Source organism: Dromiciops gliroides, chromosome 3, assembly GCF_019393635.1.
Source record: "Dromiciops gliroides isolate mDroGli1 chromosome 3, mDroGli1.pri, whole genome shotgun sequence".
In the NCBI taxonomy this organism is placed as follows: Eukaryota; Metazoa; Chordata; class Mammalia; order Microbiotheria; family Microbiotheriidae; genus Dromiciops; species Dromiciops gliroides.
The window spans coordinates 135525958-135544628 of NC_057863.1; the positions used below are offsets into that span (position 1 = coordinate 135525958).

An 18671-nucleotide genomic window follows, 5' to 3' on the forward strand; every position below is an offset into this window, starting at 1 on the left:
TGACTACAAAGACAAAGAAGAGTCAATTCAGGTATTAAAACATTTAATTCAGTTGTCTAGAAATATAATTAGGACCTTTTTAAGTACAAGTCTTAAATGAAGTTAAACCAAATTATCATCTTTATGGTTATCTAATAATTTAACATTATCCCTTTGGCTTTGGGCAAGAAAATCAGAGAACAAATTTTTGTTACTTTACATCAGTGACTGCATTCATTTTATTCTTTTAAATGCCTGGTATGTGAGTTAAATCTGATGATCTTTGGTGAACTTTATTCTTTGGCCTGTGGTTTTCATTGGTATACTACTGAACAAGTGGATTAGGGGTCATTGAAAATTTTTCATTTAGGTTCTTGGGCCTTGCAGTTGTTATATGAAAAGTAAGGGAGGAATTATAATGATGACTTCAGTACCAGAAAAATAAGACATCTATGGGAGGTTAGAGAAACTAGAGTTATTGTTCTGGAGAAAGGGTTTTTATAATAGTCTTCAGATACATGAAGAGTTTACACTGTGGGTTATAAACGGTTGTAATTTTCCTCATTATATCACAGTATGTAAAAAAAACACTTAAATGCAATGTGATGGATTAAGGTTCAAAAAAATCAATTCCATTAAACAAGTCTATCAACATTTTTTTTTTATTTGACTATCATATGAAAGTCAGTGTGTTAGGTGTGGGGTATACCTAATAGAAATTTAGTAGGAGAAATTTAAAAAAAACATATGAACTATTATAGTACAATATATATTTTAGTATTTGTCCTTAAAAAAACTGGTACATGAAAAAAATTGCATGGAAAGGGCAGTTCAAATTAGGGATCATACACATTTATTTTGTATGTTCAGGGATGATATCATGTAAGAGGAGCTATTTGGTCTAGACCTTAAGAGTGGATTACCCATCAGTAAGTAGGGTGAATGGATCCATCATTCTAAGGTCTTTGCATGAACAAATGAATGAAGGTGGCAGAATGGTAGTGATGTTGCCAGGATAATAAAGAATGTACTTAATTAGAGAATAGAGTTCAGGCAGTGGAATTGTGGGAGATATAATTTGAAAAGAAAGGTTGAAGCCTATATTTGAAAGTATAGTTATTCTGTAGGTACTGAACCAGTACAGAAATGATTTATCAGACATTTACATATTAGGGTTAATTAAAGCTGTTAAGCACATAGTTAAACATTGGGATGTGTTGCTGAGAAAATAAGTAGAATCTTCATAAGCTGCTGTCTAAATAAGTAAATAGTTTCGCATATGGGATGATTTCCTTATATATCTATGCAATGTACATGTGGTTATATAATCTCATCTTTAAATAAGTATTTTATCCCTATAAACCATACCTGTAAAAAGCAGAATGAAGACATTTAGCAGTCTATATAACTAGCACTCAATAAGATTTGTCGATTTGAATTGGATTGGATTAGAATTAAACTGAATAGACTGGACTGGGACTAAATTTGAATGAATTGAAAATGATTTAAATGTTATGATACAGCAGGTGGACCCTGAGCGTGAACCATTTGAGTAAAGGCAAGCCATCTGTTTCTATTTATAATGAAAGTAACTCATATATTGATCAGAAATCCCATAATGACTTCTTTGGTAATTGCACACAAAAAGGTGAGAACAGAGTTTAGTTCTAAAATTTTCCAGGAATACTGTGGCAAGATTTCAATGAGAATCACTATGTGGGGCTTTGTACAGTACTTTGAACTTTTTTCAAAGAGCTTTCATAACTATTATCTCATTTTAGTTTTTGTGTGAGGCATCTTGGCAAAAATAAATGAATGAAACATGTAATTCCTTTTAGAATCCTGAAAAAAAATTGGAAGAAAAGACGTAAATAAAATGTTTGCTTTGTGATGGGGACTGGGCCTATTATTTCATGCATAGAGAACTCCCACATGAGAATATTTTCTCTTCCAAAACAGGTCGCACCCATTCTTCAGATTATAGTCTTAAATAGTTGCCAAGAAAATTCACAGATTCAATGAGTGCCACTCTCCACAGCAAGTATATATCAGACATCAGTCTTGACTAAAAGGCCTTCCTGCCTCTGAGGCTAAAGTCTATTGCTAGGTACGTGGCACAAAGGAAAAAATGCTGGGCATGAGTCAAGAAGACCTGGGAATCAAATCTTTTCTTCAGACATTTACTAGCTATGTTACCTTGGAAAGTAATTTCTCTTCTCTTTTCCTAAGTTTCCTAACTAGAAAATGGGGATAATAAAACACCCATCTCTCAGGGTTATTGTGAAGGTCAAATGAGATAATCATATGTTTAAAGTGCTTAGCACAATGCCTAGCACACAGCAAGTACAAACATAAATGTTCTCATTACTATCTTCTTTATGATGTTGCCTCTCAGAAACTGTTTTTAAGATAGAGAGGGAATTTAGGCTTCATAAAGAATTGGTAAAATCTATATTAAAGTGTAAGGTCATTGAATACTTAATAATAATCACTTTTATTTTGGGTCTTGGAATTATTTCTATTTAATATTTCTGCACAAAATTGAGGAAGAGTACAATGTTACATCATTTAGGTGGTAATCAATAACCAACAAATAAATTCTTTATTTGTAGCATTTGCCAATTTTAAAAGTGCAAATGATCACAATGAAAATGTAACAATTGTCTTTTGGGAGCTGAGTGGGTCTGAATTGCATCCAGTATACACTGTGCCATGTAAAACATGGAACATCTAGGGAAAACATCAAGTACTGCATTAATAGAATGATAATGAGTAAATGAGTTAATCTGCTCACCATCAGAAAGGCGACTAACAAAAAATGCCATCTATGATTCATAGAATCAAGAAAATTCAGGTCTTGAAGTTTTTGTTGACTATCATTTCATCTTCCATTTAGTAATGTTAGAACCTAGGAGCCTCCCTCAACTTTTCATTCTTACTCCCCTTTCCAGGCCCTTATCCAATCAGTTATTATGCCAATTTTTGCCACTATGAAATCTCTTCTTTTCTATCAATCTACTACATGCCAGGACATAAAAAGAACATTAAAACCTTCATAAAATAATCATTCATCTTTTTCTAACAAACCTCCAGTAAAGTGGAACCCAATCACTTCCAAGATAGTTAATTCCATTTTTGAATGGCTTCACTTTTAGAAAGGTTTTCTTATAATCAATCCTAAATTTTCCTCTTGAAAGCTTCTACCTATAGTGCTCCTAGTTTTGATCTCTAGGGCAAAATAAACGTGCTCTATCCCTTTTTCTTTGCAACACCTCTAAGATAAGCTGCCTTGCCTCCTCTTATACTGCCACATCAAATACTTACTAGTTGTGTAAGTCATTTAAACCTAATTGTCTTAAGCATCTGGGGCCATCTCCAGTCATACTGATGTATATTTTACCACTGGACCCCAATGTTTCTGGAGAAGAGAGTGAGGCTGGTGACCTTGCACAGTCCTCCCTCACTTAAATCCAACTTACTGAAGGAATAACATCATCTTGATGTCATGGGCCTCTTCCAAGAATGAAGAACAACATCAACTGCCACCATCCTGGTGCAGACCCTAATCACCTTATGTCTAGACTATGACTATAGTCTTGTCCATGTTCTCCCTGCCTCAGGACCTTTCTTGAGTACAGTTCAGTGAATCCTCTATTCAACTACCAAAATGTTCTTTCTACTGTGTATTCTCTTTTTTTTTTTTTCAACAAACATTTATTTTAATTTCCATTTACATGTAAGGGTAGTTTTCAACATTCATTTTCATAAGATTTAGAATTCCAAATTTTTCTCCCTCCCTCCCTCCCTTTCCTCCCCTCTCCACAAGATTGCAATCAGCTTATATATGTACAATCCACAAGTGTACTTTTTATCAGTTCTTTCTATAGGGGTGCATAGTAAGCATCCTCATTAGTTCCTTGGGATTGTCTTGGATCATTGCACTGCTGAGACTAGTTAAGTCATTCACAATTACTCATTGAACAATACTGCTGTCACTACCCACAATGTCCTCTCAGCTCTGCTCACTTCATTATACATTGATGTTCATTAGTCTTTCCATGTTTTTCGGGTATCATCCTGTTTGTCATTTCCTGTAGCACAAGTCCATTCCACTACAATCATATAACACAGCTTTTTCCATCATTCCTCAATTGATGGACATTCCCTTGATTCTCAATTCCTAGCCTCCACCAAGAGTTGCTATAACTATTTTTGTACAATTATTCCCCCTTTTCTCTTTTTCATGATTACTATTATTAACTGTTTCCCTTCCATCCTATTCCCTTCTCCATGATATTTATTCTATTATCCATCTTCTTTCATCCTATCACTCTTCAAAAGGTATTTGCTTCTGTCTGTCCCCTCCCCCACTCTTCCCTTCCTTCTTTTGCCCCTCTCTCTTTATCCCCTTCCCCTCCTATATTCCTGCAGGGTTATAGAGATTACTCCACTCAATTGAGTGTGTACATTATTTCCTCCTTGAGACAATTCTAATGAGATTGAGGTCTTTGAGCCAATTTTGATGAGTGTTAGGCTTATTTACTGCCCAGATTAAATAGAGTACTCCACCCAGTTGGGTGTGTCTGTTAGTCCCTCCTTGAGGCAGCTCTGATGAATTTAAGATATTTGAAACTTTTCTGATGAGTGTAAAATTCATTTACTGCCCTGCTCATCTCCCATCTCTTCCTCCACTCCATAAGCCTTTTCCTGTTACTTTCATGTAGGATTTCTCTTCTGCCCTTCCCTCTCCCCCAATGAATTCCCTTTGCCCCTCAATTTAACACTAAAAATGTTATTATCTAGCTAACTGACACAGTGCACAAATCATCACCCCATATTATCTCTCCTGGACCTATTTTCCAGGTTGGCAGTTTTTCCCAGAAGATATTTCACATTGCCCACTATTTTTTTATTAATTGGGTTTGCTTTATTGTGTCTTGGTTTCTCATAAAGTCATTGGCTTCCATTTGTTCAATCCTAATAATTAGGCAATTATTTTCATCAGAGAACTTTTGTACCTCCTTTTCCATTTGACTTTTCAAGCTGTTGACTTTTCTCATGTCTTTCCTATATCACCCTCATTTCTCTTTCCATTTTTTCTTCTACCTCTCTAATTTATCTTCAAAGTCCTTTTTGAGCACCTCTGTGGGCTGAGACCAATTTGTATTTTCTTAGAAGCTTTAAATATAGGGTCCTGATGTTGACATCTTCCTCTGAGGGTGCCCCTTGGTCTTCCTTCTATGGTACTCACCTTTCTCTTTTACTTGACTTTTACCTCCTTAAAGTGGGGCACTGTTTCCAGGCTTGCAGTATCCCAACCTTAAGAAGTCCCAGGTGGTATGATTTAAGGAGAATCAGGTCTTCTTTCCCTCACGCGGCCTGTTTCCTGGTCCTAGATGAACCCAGACCAACTTGCCAATCAACCAGCTTTGTGTGTTATGGTGTTAGCTGTGATGAGCCTGTGCCCCTCCCCAAGCTGGGCCACTTCTACTCTAGCCTACCACCTGGTTCTCAGTAGGGGTGTAAAATCCAAGTTCTGCCTTAGCACCAGCATAGATCCCTGTAGTCTCTCCCCTGCCTACTCACCAGACTGTGAGCTTAGTTCCAGACAACACTGGTGCTTCAGCTGATTCAGAGGCTCTGGGGGTCTGCTTTTCTGGTGATGCCTTCCTGGGACTGGATCTGTGTCAGGTTGATTGTGAGGTTGGGTTTGACTCCTGTATCAGCACAGCAGCTCCCTCCTTCTGACCTTCCAAGCTGTTCTTGGTTAGAAGATGATTTCAGCATATTCTTCTGTGAGTTTTGCTGCTCTGGGCATTTTCCTATGACCATATTTGGATGTTTTTTGGAGTGATTGTGTCATGAGTTTGGGAGCTCACTGCCTTTCCTCTGCCATCTTGGTTCCACCCTGGAAATCTCTACTGTGTATCTCTTACCACATCACCTCACTTCTTCCCACACTCTATTATTGCCAGATGTGAGGGCCAAATTTAATATATGGAGAGTTAATTGAGTGGCTCACCATAATATTGGGGCCCTGGAAATAATAAAGGACCTTTAGGTACAAAGCTCCCTCCCCTCTGAACTGCCTTTTTAGATATTTCTCCCAGGCCGATATGAAAGAAGCTAACAGCCTCTTTTCCACAAACAAATCAGGTTTTTATTATTTGGGAATGTAATAAACAGCAAGGTGAAATTAATAAAATCAAAGACAAGGGAATAGAGAAAAAGAAATATGGATAATCCTCCTAACTCTAACCTAAGTCTATACAATCCCCAAACTCGCTTCCACTTCAGCTAATTCAAAAGAGCAGGGATCATATGTTAACTTACCACCTGGGTTCCATAGCTTCAATGGAAAACCAGCTTTTCAGCCAGGGCCTGCAGGACTTGCCTACTCTTGCTGCTAGCACAACCAGAAAGAAAGTCACTCTGGAAGAGGCTGAGCTTCCCTCAGCGAGCGTTTACTCTTCTGCCCCCAAAAGGGGAGTTCCTTCAAAACTGCCTGTGGAGAGTGGTTTCCCCTGCTGACATAAGCAACACGTGTCACTCAGGGCAGGCCAGGTGTGACTCATCCCAATCAGTCAGCCAAATTCCAATAATTTTACCACATTTCCCCCTTTGTTTCTTTGAGGAACTTGATGAAACAGTAAAAAAATAAAAGAATATAATACCCTATGCTAACCAACAATATGTTAATAACAATATGGAAAAGGGAGAAAGGGGATTACTCTTCCACCCCCCCCAAAAGGGGAGGTCCTTCAAAACTGCCTATGGAGAGTAGTTTCTCCTGCTGCACACATCACTCAGGGCAGGCCAAGTGTGGTTCATCCCAATCAGTTAGCCAAATTCCAATAATCTTGCCACACAGAGTCAACTATAAAATCTTCTGTTTTTCTTTGAAAGCTCTTTATACCTTGGTCCCTTCCTCCAATTCCCATCTTCTGGTATCTTATTCACTTCCACATACTCTGTGATCCTGTAACCCTGGGCCCCATTATCTCATGCAAGACTCTCTATCTGTCAATTCCATGCCTGGGAAATGGTTGCTGGAATACCACCCCACCCTCCTTTTCTCTATGTCTTGGATTTCCTGTTTTCCTTCAAGTCTTAGCAAAGATTCCATCTTAAGAAATGAATCTTTCCGGTTTCCATCAATGCTGGTATATTAATACCCTCTTAAATTTTCTCTAATTTAACCTGTGTATATCCTGCAGATACATGGTTTGTATATGATCTCTTCTTTAGAATGTGAATTTATTTAGGGCTGGGACTGCTTTGATTTTCTTTGTAACCTCACCACGTAACAGGTTGCTTGGAATGCAAGTGCTTAATAAATACTATTGATTTAACTTAATTTAACTTATACAAGACAGACTTTTAAGTATTTTAGGCAACTGCCATGTTTCCCTTGAGTTTTCATTTCTCCTCAGTATAGAACCAATTCCTTCAACATATTCTAATATTGTATATATTCAAAGCCCTTTGCCACTCTATTCACCCTTATCTATATATTATTCACCCTGATAATAATCTTCCTAAAATTTAGTTCCTAGACAAAATGTGTGGATCATGATTCCAGGACTGCAGCTACCTATGAGGATGCAAGGAAGTTGGCAACATGATGGAGAAGATGTCTTTCAAGTCAGTTGTCAAATGAAGCATGGCTGAGTCTTTCCATGAAATAGTGATTAAAAAAAAAAAAACAGTCACCAGGAATGAGAGTGAGAATGACAGGTTGGAAGTTTTGCCAGGGTAAGAGGTCTGTTGATGAGATTTTAAAATAGATGGCTTGTGAATTAGAAGTGAATGGAAAAAATGGCTGGGCTTTCTCCAGAAAAAGAAATAAAAAAGGAAATTCACTGGTCTTTTGTATATAGATTACATTCTCTTCCTGTTTTGGAATTTGAGGGCACTGTCCTTCTCTAGTACTATGATACTTCTCCTATATAACTTAAAATATTTCTATCAATGGGTAATCAATATTATTCACAAGTTCTTTTCATACCTATGACTTTGTTCTAGCTTCCTTATGACTAGAATTCATCCAGGGCAAATGGGTGGTCTCTTTTATTATCTCCTCCTCATCTTAGTTATCAACACCTGTTAACATTTTTTTTTTGTTTTCCCTCTTTCCTTAATAGAGAAGACTGAAAAAAAAGTGAGAATTGAGGAGCTCTATATTTTCTCTGTCATTATTATCATCTGAATAGGGTACTCATCCTATCTCTTAGGCTCCTATTTTCCTCAGAATACAAACAGAAAACATGTGTGCTATTCCTAGCTTTCCTTGACAATCTCAGCTCATTCTGAGTCTTGACACTCTGGACACCATTCTTTAAAGTTAAATTATGCCATTATTTTGTATTCATTCTCTGTTCTGAACTCTTCTTTTTGTATTATTCAAAGATCAAATTTCTTAGTGAGTTCCCTATGTATCCTCATCAGTTTTGGCAACTCTTTTTTTCTACTTATCACAATTTTTTCTCCTTGAGATCTTTTCATCTCCATTGGACCAATTTTGTTCATAAAACTTTATTTCATAGTTTCTTACATATCTTTTCTCTGAATCTTTTGAAGTATGCTTTTGGAAGATCTATGGTAGTTTCAGGGGTGTGCTGGAGTCACTCAAACCAGCTCTCAAGAGTAAATTGTCAAATTTTCAACTTGAGTGTTTAATCTTTGGAAATCTGCCAATATTACAAGTCGAGGTTTAATTTATCCTCTAATTGATTGTCTAGACTTGAAAAAATGGTAGAGAAAATGCTAATTATGCACATTAAACTTAAAAGTGTTCCATGCATTTTTTTTCTCAGAGAGTCAGTTAAACATTAAACATTTACTGGTGCACCCAATAGGTAGATGTAACAATAGGTCCATCTTCCTACTCCTTCTTAGAAACACATTTTAAGAAAAAAAATGACAGCTACTTTTCCCTCATCCCATGTCTCCCCCTCATTTCTACCTATTATTTTATCCACAAAGAAAATATATTTGAATATAACTGTATTTCAAATAAAGATATTTATGTTCTAAACCACTATTGCTTAACAAGTCACTCATAATACATTATACTTCCTGAAGCCTTTCTTGTCTAATTGATCTTCAAATAACTGCTACCACATGGAATGTTATATTTCTGTGGTTCTCAGGAATAGCCAACACGGAGTAAAGTATAGCTGGCACCAAGCTCTCTCCCTTGTGTTGTTTGTTTGGTTTTTTTTGGTTTGTTTTTTTTGTTTTTGTTTTTGTTTTTTTCAGGGCAATGGGGGTTAAGTGACTTGCCCAGGGTCACACAGCTAGTGTCAAATGTCTGAGACCAGATTTGAACTCAGTTCCTACTGAATCCAGGACCAGTGCTTTATCCACTGCATGACCTAGTTGTCCCCTCTTTCTTGTATTGTTAAAACAAGAACTACATAATAACACAACATCTGGTTGAACTGAAAGCATTCTCACCACCTTCCCTCCTCCAGTACTTTTAATCAAAAGTAGCTTTTACTAAGGAAAGTGTTGTGTTGGTGATTAAATGTCAGCAATCTAGAGAAAACTTCATGTGTGAAATAAGAAAACAGTAGTGAAGAAAGAACTTGAAATAATCCACTAAAATATTAAGAATTGCTAGTAGACATCTAGAATCAGCTCAGTAGGAATAGTATGGATTTGTGTGCTATTCTGTCTGAGATATATATGGTACAAATTTCCAACTCTTGAGTGGCATTTCACAGTGAAAATTTTCCTCTCTGGATGTGAAATAAAAACCATACAAAATGTTATTTTCTCTAAGTAAAAATTGTCTGTTATTTAATTTTTGTACCTCAGCACCTAGAACAGTATCTTGAAAACAATAGGTACTCCAATAATGTTTGTTGAATATGGGTTTTGGGTAGCTTTGACAGACTTGTTGTTTTGGGGGGCATTATCTCTCCACACCCAATTTCCATCTTCTTTCTAAACCAAAGAAGAAGAAATAGTTCTTGATTAGCTCTATACATTTTTACAACAGTGATCTCTTGTTTTTTCCTCTTACTTGTCTGAATATTTTCACTGATATCCCCCCCCATGGATTGAATGTTCTGTCTCTTCATCTCTACTTCCTAGTTTCCCTGGATTCTTCCAATTCTTGTCCAGAGTCTCAGCTTCTTCAAGAAGCCTTTTCCAATCCTCTTTAAACTTAGTGCCCTCCCTTTAATACTATCACTAATTTATCTAGTATATATCTTATTTATATATAGTTGTTTCCATTTTATCTACCACACTATAATGTGAGTTTCTTGAGAGCCTTATGTTCTTCCTCATGTGCTTAGACTGTTGAGACAGCTAAATGGTCCAACAGATAAAGTACTGGGCTTATAGTTAGGAGACCCTGCATTCAAATACAGCCCCAAATACTTACAAGCTGTGTGACCTTTGATAAGCCAGCTAACCTCAGTTTCCCCATGTGTAAAAGTAGAATAATAATAGCAACTCAGAGTTGTGAGGAGGATCAAATGAGATAATAATTGTAAAGTGCTTCTCATAATTCATAAGTGTGAGCTACTATTATTAGCACGAGCTCTGCCACATAGTAGATTCTTCATAAATTCTTATTGACATATTGAATTTAAATAAAAATATATGAGTTCTGTTTAGCTTGTTTTCTATATTTAAGCTTGCTTTATTGTTCTATTATTGCTCTAAACACATTAATTTATTGTTTAAGGAATGACTCTTCAAGGAGTTAATGCTTAGTGCCATTCTTTTGTAAAGTAGTTCTTACAAGAAGAATGGCTATCTCTGGGAGCAACCCATATTTAAGAACTCTCTGTAATCATGATTGTTACCAAATTGTTATATTGCTCTTTCCACTAGGATGTCCCACTTAAAAAGACTTTTACCATTTAATAATGGCACTTCCAGCTCTTGGAATAAAGACAATTATGTGAAAATATATTTCTTTTTTTTCTGGTAAAATTCAAGCCAGGAAATGTCAGTCTGCAATATAGTAGTTGAATGTGCTACCATAACAGTTTGTTTAGGTGAGAATTATTGTCCTAGCTGAATTAAAACTTTGTATTTTAAGTTGAATACATAATTGACTTAGATTAGAGTATAGATATTTCTAAAAGAGGAAGCACTAAATTATTTTCAGAGTTTATTTATGGTTTTCTATTAAAATGAACAATTAATTTAACTGTCAGAAATTGACAATAAAAAGTAGTTTAGACAAATTCTGCCTGGACAGCTGCTCAGATATATTTCTTAAAAACTTCTTTTAAATCAAGCCTAGAAAAAATTATATCAATGCTGTCCAGAAGCTTTCTTTCAGACAGATGTTTAAAGAATGAACCCTTAGATCATGGGAACAATCAAAGGAGAAGAATGTGAGTGATTTAATTTAGTAAAATAAAATAATGTAACCTTTAGAATCATAAAAGACATTGAGAATAGACAGACATGATACTCATGAATCAATAAAGAGAGAGGATGAGATAGAAAAAGACAGAGACAGAGACACACAGAGAGAGGTAGAGGCACAGAAACAAACAGAATGAGATAGAATGAGAGACAGAGAGATACAGCCTTAGAGATGGAGGTAGAGATAGATGATGAAAGACAGACAGAAGAACAGGGAGAAATAGAGAGAGACAGAATTAGAGAGAGAGAGTTGAAGAGAGAATCAGAGAAAGACAAAGATAGCTAGATACAGGTGGAACAAAGAGCGGGACAGAGACAGTGACAATGAGAGAGATAGAGAGAAAACACAAATTTAGTTGTGATTAGTAGGGTCCAGGAATTAGATTTACGGAATCTTTTCTTTGTCCTTCATTCTTTTTTTTTCCCTTCTGTTTACTTTCTTTCTTTCTTTCTTCCTTTCTTTCTTTCTTTCTTTCTTTCTTTCTTTCTTTCTTTCTTTCTTTCTTTCTTTCTTTCTTTCTTTCTCTCTTTCTCTCTTTCTTTCTTTCTTTTTTGGTGGAGCAATGAGGGTTAAGTGACTTGCCCAAGGTCACACAGCTAGTAAGTGTCATATGTGCCTGAGGCCATATTTGAACTCAGGTACTCCTGAATCCAGGGCCAGTGCTTCATCCACTGCGCCACCTAGCTGTCCCCTATTAACGATTCTTTAAAGGAAGCCACTAAACTAATAATGTCTATATTTTAATGCAAAGAGAAATGATGGGCAGATTGAACTCCAAATGTTATGAAAATGAATGTTGAAAACTACCCTTACATGTAACTGGAAAAAATAAATGTTTGTTAGCAAAAAAAAAAAAAAAGAAATCATTTAATACAACTGATCTTATTTTTAAAATTGGCATAGAGAGTTAGTAGCAAAGCTTGTAGGAGTATAGCACCTAGCTTCTTAAACTGTGGGTCATGATCCCATGGGGGTTGTGTAACTGCATGTTGGGGTCATGAAAAATTTGGCAAGAGTAAAAAAGGTTATTTCTACCTATTTTATATACTTATATACCTGGAATCCTGTAAAAATTTCTCAGGAAAAAAAGTGTTCATGAGCAGAAAAGGTTTTACATCCTGGTATATAGAACATAAACATACTTTCAGCCTAGTATTCTTTCCACTATGCCATTCTATATTAAGTTCCTCCTCCTCCCCTACCCTCTCCTCACCTGTCTCCTCTCTGCATCCCTCTTCTCCCCTCTCCCTTCCCCACCCTTCCTTTATTTCTTCTTTTTCTTCTTCTTCATCCTCATTAATACCTGCACTAAAACTTCTCAGCATATTTTCAAAATAAAATCTTAGGAAAGTGAGTCTTAATCATGTTACTTCAAAAGTGGCATATATAAATGAAAAAAAAATGATAGGCATAGTCTGATATGAACCCTAGACTTTAAGGCAAGAAAACTTTGAAATGATCTGGAAAAATTTAAGTAGGTTCCTGTTGTCCAAGACTTCAAAAATGAAGTGTGCTCAAGAGATCATATATGAAATGTAAGAGAGCCCCTTGTCTTCTCTTCAGGAATAACTCTGGATACCTCCATGAACCTTGGCTTCAGTAGCATAGAAATGTAGACAATTGGTATTTTTATTCCTAATATACAGCTAAGAACTTGACAGTAAGATTATATAACCAAGAAGAAACATATATAAGCACCAGGCAAGCAAACCAAGTTAAGCTGTCAATCATTTCCTTAAAGAGAGGACTTGTTTCAATATGCCTGAACGAATCACTCTTTACATAGGTGGAACTCCCCAGAAGCTCACTCCTCCCTCAGTGGACTGATTTTCCCTTTCTAGGCAACTTTCCCCTGTCTCTCTCTCAAAACCTTTATGGGGATGTGACTTTCTTTTTTATACACAAAGGCACAAATGTCTTCCTGAGAGGAGGAAAGCAAAAGGCATATACTTTGCTCACTGAGGACATAGCACTATTATCAGCTCATAATTTTTGTTTGTCTTAACTTCCAAGTGTTATCAGGGTTTTTTAAATTCTTTGTCAGATTTATAGCAGCCAGTCACCACATTTTACACTAATGACTCTACTCTTAGATCTAGTCACCTACATGTCTAGACCAAATATTTTGTTTCCTTGAAGCAGGGAATGTTTTCTCTCCTCTCCTTTTGCCTAGATAACTAAGCACTAAATAAAATATGACATTCAATTTAGAATCCTCTGTTGCACAACGGAGCTTTATGGGAGGTAAAGAAAATACAATTTGAAAGCTACAGAAAAGGAACAAACAAGTATGAACATTTGGTACTCTGCTTAATAACTAGAGAAGGGACAAGCATTTTTTGCTAGAAGGCGAAAAAGGTCATAGGATTAATCTTGGCCTTCTTCCAAGCTCTCATCTCTGAGATCCCAGGCACAAACTCCATCCTGGACATTAGGGAATCTGGGAAATAATCCCCCATAACCCCCACACACACACACACTCAGAAGGCACCAAAAGAGCAACTCATTTGCCTTTCTTCCATCTCCAAACCTTATGTTAGATTTTGAAAAGTAGATTGCACTAAAAATGATTCTAAAATTCTTATTTTGTTGTCATAGAATGATAGAATCATAGAGGTGATAGAATTAATATGAAGGAGACATATATTTTTGAAATGACCAATGTGAGAATTTGTTTTGCTTCACCATATATATTTGTTATGTGTTACAATACAAAGAAGCAGCTAGCTAGGGCTGTGGATAGAACACTGGGCTTGGAGTGGCAAGACTGGTCTTCAAATCTCACCTCAGGCACTTAGTTGTATAACCTTGGGAAAATCACTTAACCTTTATTTGCCTCAGTATTCTCATCTGTAAAATGGGGATAATAATAGCACCCTCCTCTTAGGGTTCTAATGAGGATAAAATAAAGTTATATTTATAAAGCACTTGGCACATTCTTAGTGATTAATAAATTACTTTTATTTTAATAATTTAAATTTAAATGTTTTTGCTTCTTTTTAAAAAAGAGAAAATAAAATATCCTTAATTGAAAAACAAAATAAAACAGAATTAAAAAAAAAAAGAATCTTGAAGTTATATGACATGACAGTACAACTAGTACAGCCTCTACCTATATTATCAATCCTATGTACTGACATTTTCCACAACAAGCCTTCCTGCCTCTAACTTTTCTCATTTTTCCCCAGTTTCAGTTTAAAATCTTCAGCCATCATTTACTCTTCCCCACTTGACCCTGTTTTCCAATCTCTCTATGCTAACTTGTATTTGTCTCCTCCTCTCCATTCACACCACTACCACCCCTGATTTAGATGCTCATTGCCATTAAATTCTAGACTATTGTAATAGTCCCTTTTCTGTTACCTAGAATGTATTCCTTATTCATTTCCATAGTTCACAATCCTTATATTTCTTCAAAGGAAAATGGATGTTACCATCTTCATGCAGCCTCCCCTGATGCCTTTTGTCCGAAAATGGTGTCATCATCCAAAGCTGCTCCTACCGTATTTTACTTACATTTTATTATGTCTCTGTGTACAGACACTGTATTCTGTATCTATCTTGATTTGTTAATTCATGTTTATCTTGGCTCCCCTTTTAGAATGTGAACTCTTTGAAGTAATTATTATTTGATTTTTTTCTTTAAATCTAGAGAACCCAACATAATGCCTTGCATGTGGTAGGTATTTAATGCATACTTGGTGAACTGAAATGTCCTCTTTCATTAAGAGATAAGGCAAATTCCACGTGAAGATATCAGTGATCAGAAACTTACTATCCAATGAAATGGTACAATTGCATTGTTTTTCTTTCTGCAAATCAATGTCAGGAGGTTCTGCTTCCTTATATTTCTACTTATTGATACTTGGGATTTAGAACAAGAAGAATAAGGTTAATTTTTCCATATGAAAACTATTCAAACATTTGATGACTAAAATTATGTGCCCACACTTTTTTTTTTCTTATGTACAAAACATCCCAAGTTCCTTCAATTGATCCTAATTTGGTATACTTTTAACATCTTTTCCCCATCCTATTTGTACTTCTCTGTACTTCCCTGGGATATTCAAGTTCGCAAATTAACCTCCTAAAACATATAATTCAGAACTAGACATAGTATGTGAGATATGCATTATGTACTCACATATACTTCTTACCTTCCCTGACTTCCTTCAAGACTCAGCTCAAAAAAACCATTCTTTAGGAACCCTTTCATAGCCATGTCACTCTCTCTAATCCCCCAATGATAGTTCCCTCCCCTCTGAAAAACCTTCTATCCTCTACATATCATATATATATATATGGTTAACTACAAATTGTTCATTGTTTTCTCATTTAGAATGGGAACTACTTGAGGACAAGGGACAGATTTTTAAAAATCTTACCTTGTGTAGGCAATGCTTAGTACAACACTGTACATAATAAAAACTTACACAATGCTTGCTACTTAACTCTAATTGAATATAGTGAGAATATCACTGCTCGCCCCTTGGTATACTACACTTAATAAAATTATGTTATAAATATACTTAATATATATACATATTAATACATATTATAATATGTGCCATATACACATATAAATTAGACACACATGTGCCTATACACCATATATGTATATTTATGCATATTTGTCATATATGTATATATCATATATATGTTGATGAACGTAGAATGATAGGTGGATGATACAAAACAAGAGTAGAGAAATGTATCCACATATATAATTATTATTATTTTTTAGCATCATCAATATCTTTATTACATCTTTCTGCATTTCTTCTTCAAAACATAATTGTACTTTGAAATGTTAAGGTATTTATACTTTTCATGTTTGATTGTTTTGGTCAGAATCCATAAAATATTTTGAGTTTTCCATGCACTATCAGGTTCACTCCTTATGCTGGTTAATTCAAACAAACAAAAAAAGAAGAAAAGAAAGAGGGGAAGAGGGGATATAGAGAGGAAGGAAGAGATAAAGGAAGGATGGAAAGAATGAAGAGAGAAAGGAAGAAAAGAAAAGAGCAAGGAAGGAGGGAAGGAAGGAAGGATTCTTAATTCAAAAGAAAAAATGGTTGTTGAATAATCCTTATTGGGTAGAATCTTCCCCCCACTTAATATAATTTCTTATTATGGACTATGAATATCTAAAACAGGATTTCTTTTTTATTACTCTAACTCAGGTTCCTGCTATAACATTAGTAATTATGTTAACTAAAGCTTAGATTGTCATATATATGAAATGGCAAAATTGAGTATGTGAAATCGAGAGAGAGAGAGAGAGAGAGAGAGAGAGAGAGAGAGAGAGAGAGAGAGAGAGAGAGAACAATAAAATAAGAAAAAAAAACATTCTAGAGCCCTTGCTACATTACTGATTAGCAAAACCATTTCTGTCTTTTTTTTTATGCATTCCATTATAAAAATATACATGCATTACCATGCATTGCCACTTACCCACTTTCAACAGGACTTATGCCTTAGATTATTATTTTTTCAGTCATTCCTCCTAGTGTTCCCACTTATTACCAATGATATGCATATGATCTGTAAGCAGTCTCTGTGTATGGAAAACCCACACAGACACACATTTATGCTCTACATATTATATATGTGTGTGTGTGTGTATGCATATATGTATGTATAATTAATAGTAATCATAAATTATGCCTACTTTAGGCCAGACACTTTCCTAAGCCCTTTTTATAAATAACATCTCATTTGATCCTCAAACAATTCTTCCAGGAGGGTGCTATTACTATCCTGATTTTACAGTTAAGGAAACTGAGATTAAAATGAATTCCCTAGGATCAAACAGCTAGTAAGTGTTTGAGGCAAGATTTTAACTTGTCTTCTTGGCTCCAGGCCCAGGACTCTATCCACTGTACCAACTAACTACTGTATATTTTCACCAGCTAGGTTAAAAGGAAACATATCTGTATATAACCATATCAATGCTACCAATAGTGTCTTGAAAACTTAAAGTCAAGAGACTTCATGGTTACAATCAGAAGCTTCTATTTCTCTTTGTGTTTCTGGTCAGTCTTTGCCAAACCAACATGGTCTATGAAACCCCATTGTAGAATATGAACAATAAAAGCTTCAGAAGAAATGCAGATTAAAATCATGGTGATTTATATCTAGACAAGTTGGGACATTTTCCCCATATGATTAAACACTAGTCATCTCTCAAAAGCTATGTCTTCATTTGAAAAAGCTAGAGATTTGGGAAATCTAAGTTTGGGTAAAAGAAATCATGTTAAGTTGATATCAATATTGGTATAAATCTGAAAGGATTACTGCATTGCAGCAGTCTAAAATAAATGTCCTACTTCCACGAAATCAGTGTTCCAGGCTAAAAAAGAGCAGAAATGAAGAGAATTGTTGTCATAGCTGGTTGAGGTTGAGGGACCCAATGACTGCTGCATGTTCTTAAAAGCACTCATATGTGAAATAAGAATACTTTGTTATACTTTATTACAACATTAAATAATCTCTATGGCTGCCAGATTCAAGAAGAACTGAACATGAGCCTTCCTTAAATAAATATGAGAGGAAATGAAAAATACTCCACTAAAAAAACACTAAGAATTTGTATTCTTTTTATCCTTAAGTTTTGTTGATGTTATAATTTAATGTGCAAGTGATTTGTTGATACATTAATTAATATGTAATTAAATATATAGAATATGTATAATTATATAGACAATGACATTTTCTGATTTTAGCTTGATTTTAGTGTTCTTTATTAAAAATCTATGTATTTGTGATAATTAAAGTACCAGAGGACTACGATTCACATTGGTGTTTCTTCTAATTATTTTGTAAGAGATTTTTAATGTATTTTATAAACTCAATTTCTCTGTTTCTTATATGCTTTTGTTAAAAAGCTTAATAATTCATTAACTAGTTAATTCCCGGTCTGGATTATCTATGTTGTTATGTTTAATAACTAAATAAATACATTTATATGAGGTTGATTCTTTAAATAATAAAATACTAAAATCTTTCTATTTTTTTCTTTTTTGGGGTGTTTTTGTATATTTATTGTTTTCAGAAGAATGCTCAATACAGATAATAGCTAAACATTTATTTCTATTACATTTAGTTGCTACAGATGAATTTAATTGATAGTAATAATTTTCACAAAATCTGATGGATCTACCTTGGAAATAAGCATTCAATTATAGATATTTCCAGAGAATCAACCTCTCTCTCTCTCTCTCTCTCTCTCTCTCTCTCTCTCTCTCTCTCTCTCTCTCTTCTCTCTTTCTCTCTATATTATCCATCCATCCAT

At 35.1% G+C, this 18671-nt stretch overlaps 1 pseudogene; it reads right to left on the bottom strand.

Annotated features, from left to right (window-relative positions):
- Nucleotides 1-15599, bottom strand: part of LOC122747233 — a 48548-nt pseudogene extending 32949 nt beyond the window's left edge.
- Nucleotides 15600-18671: the final 3072 nt, after the last annotated feature.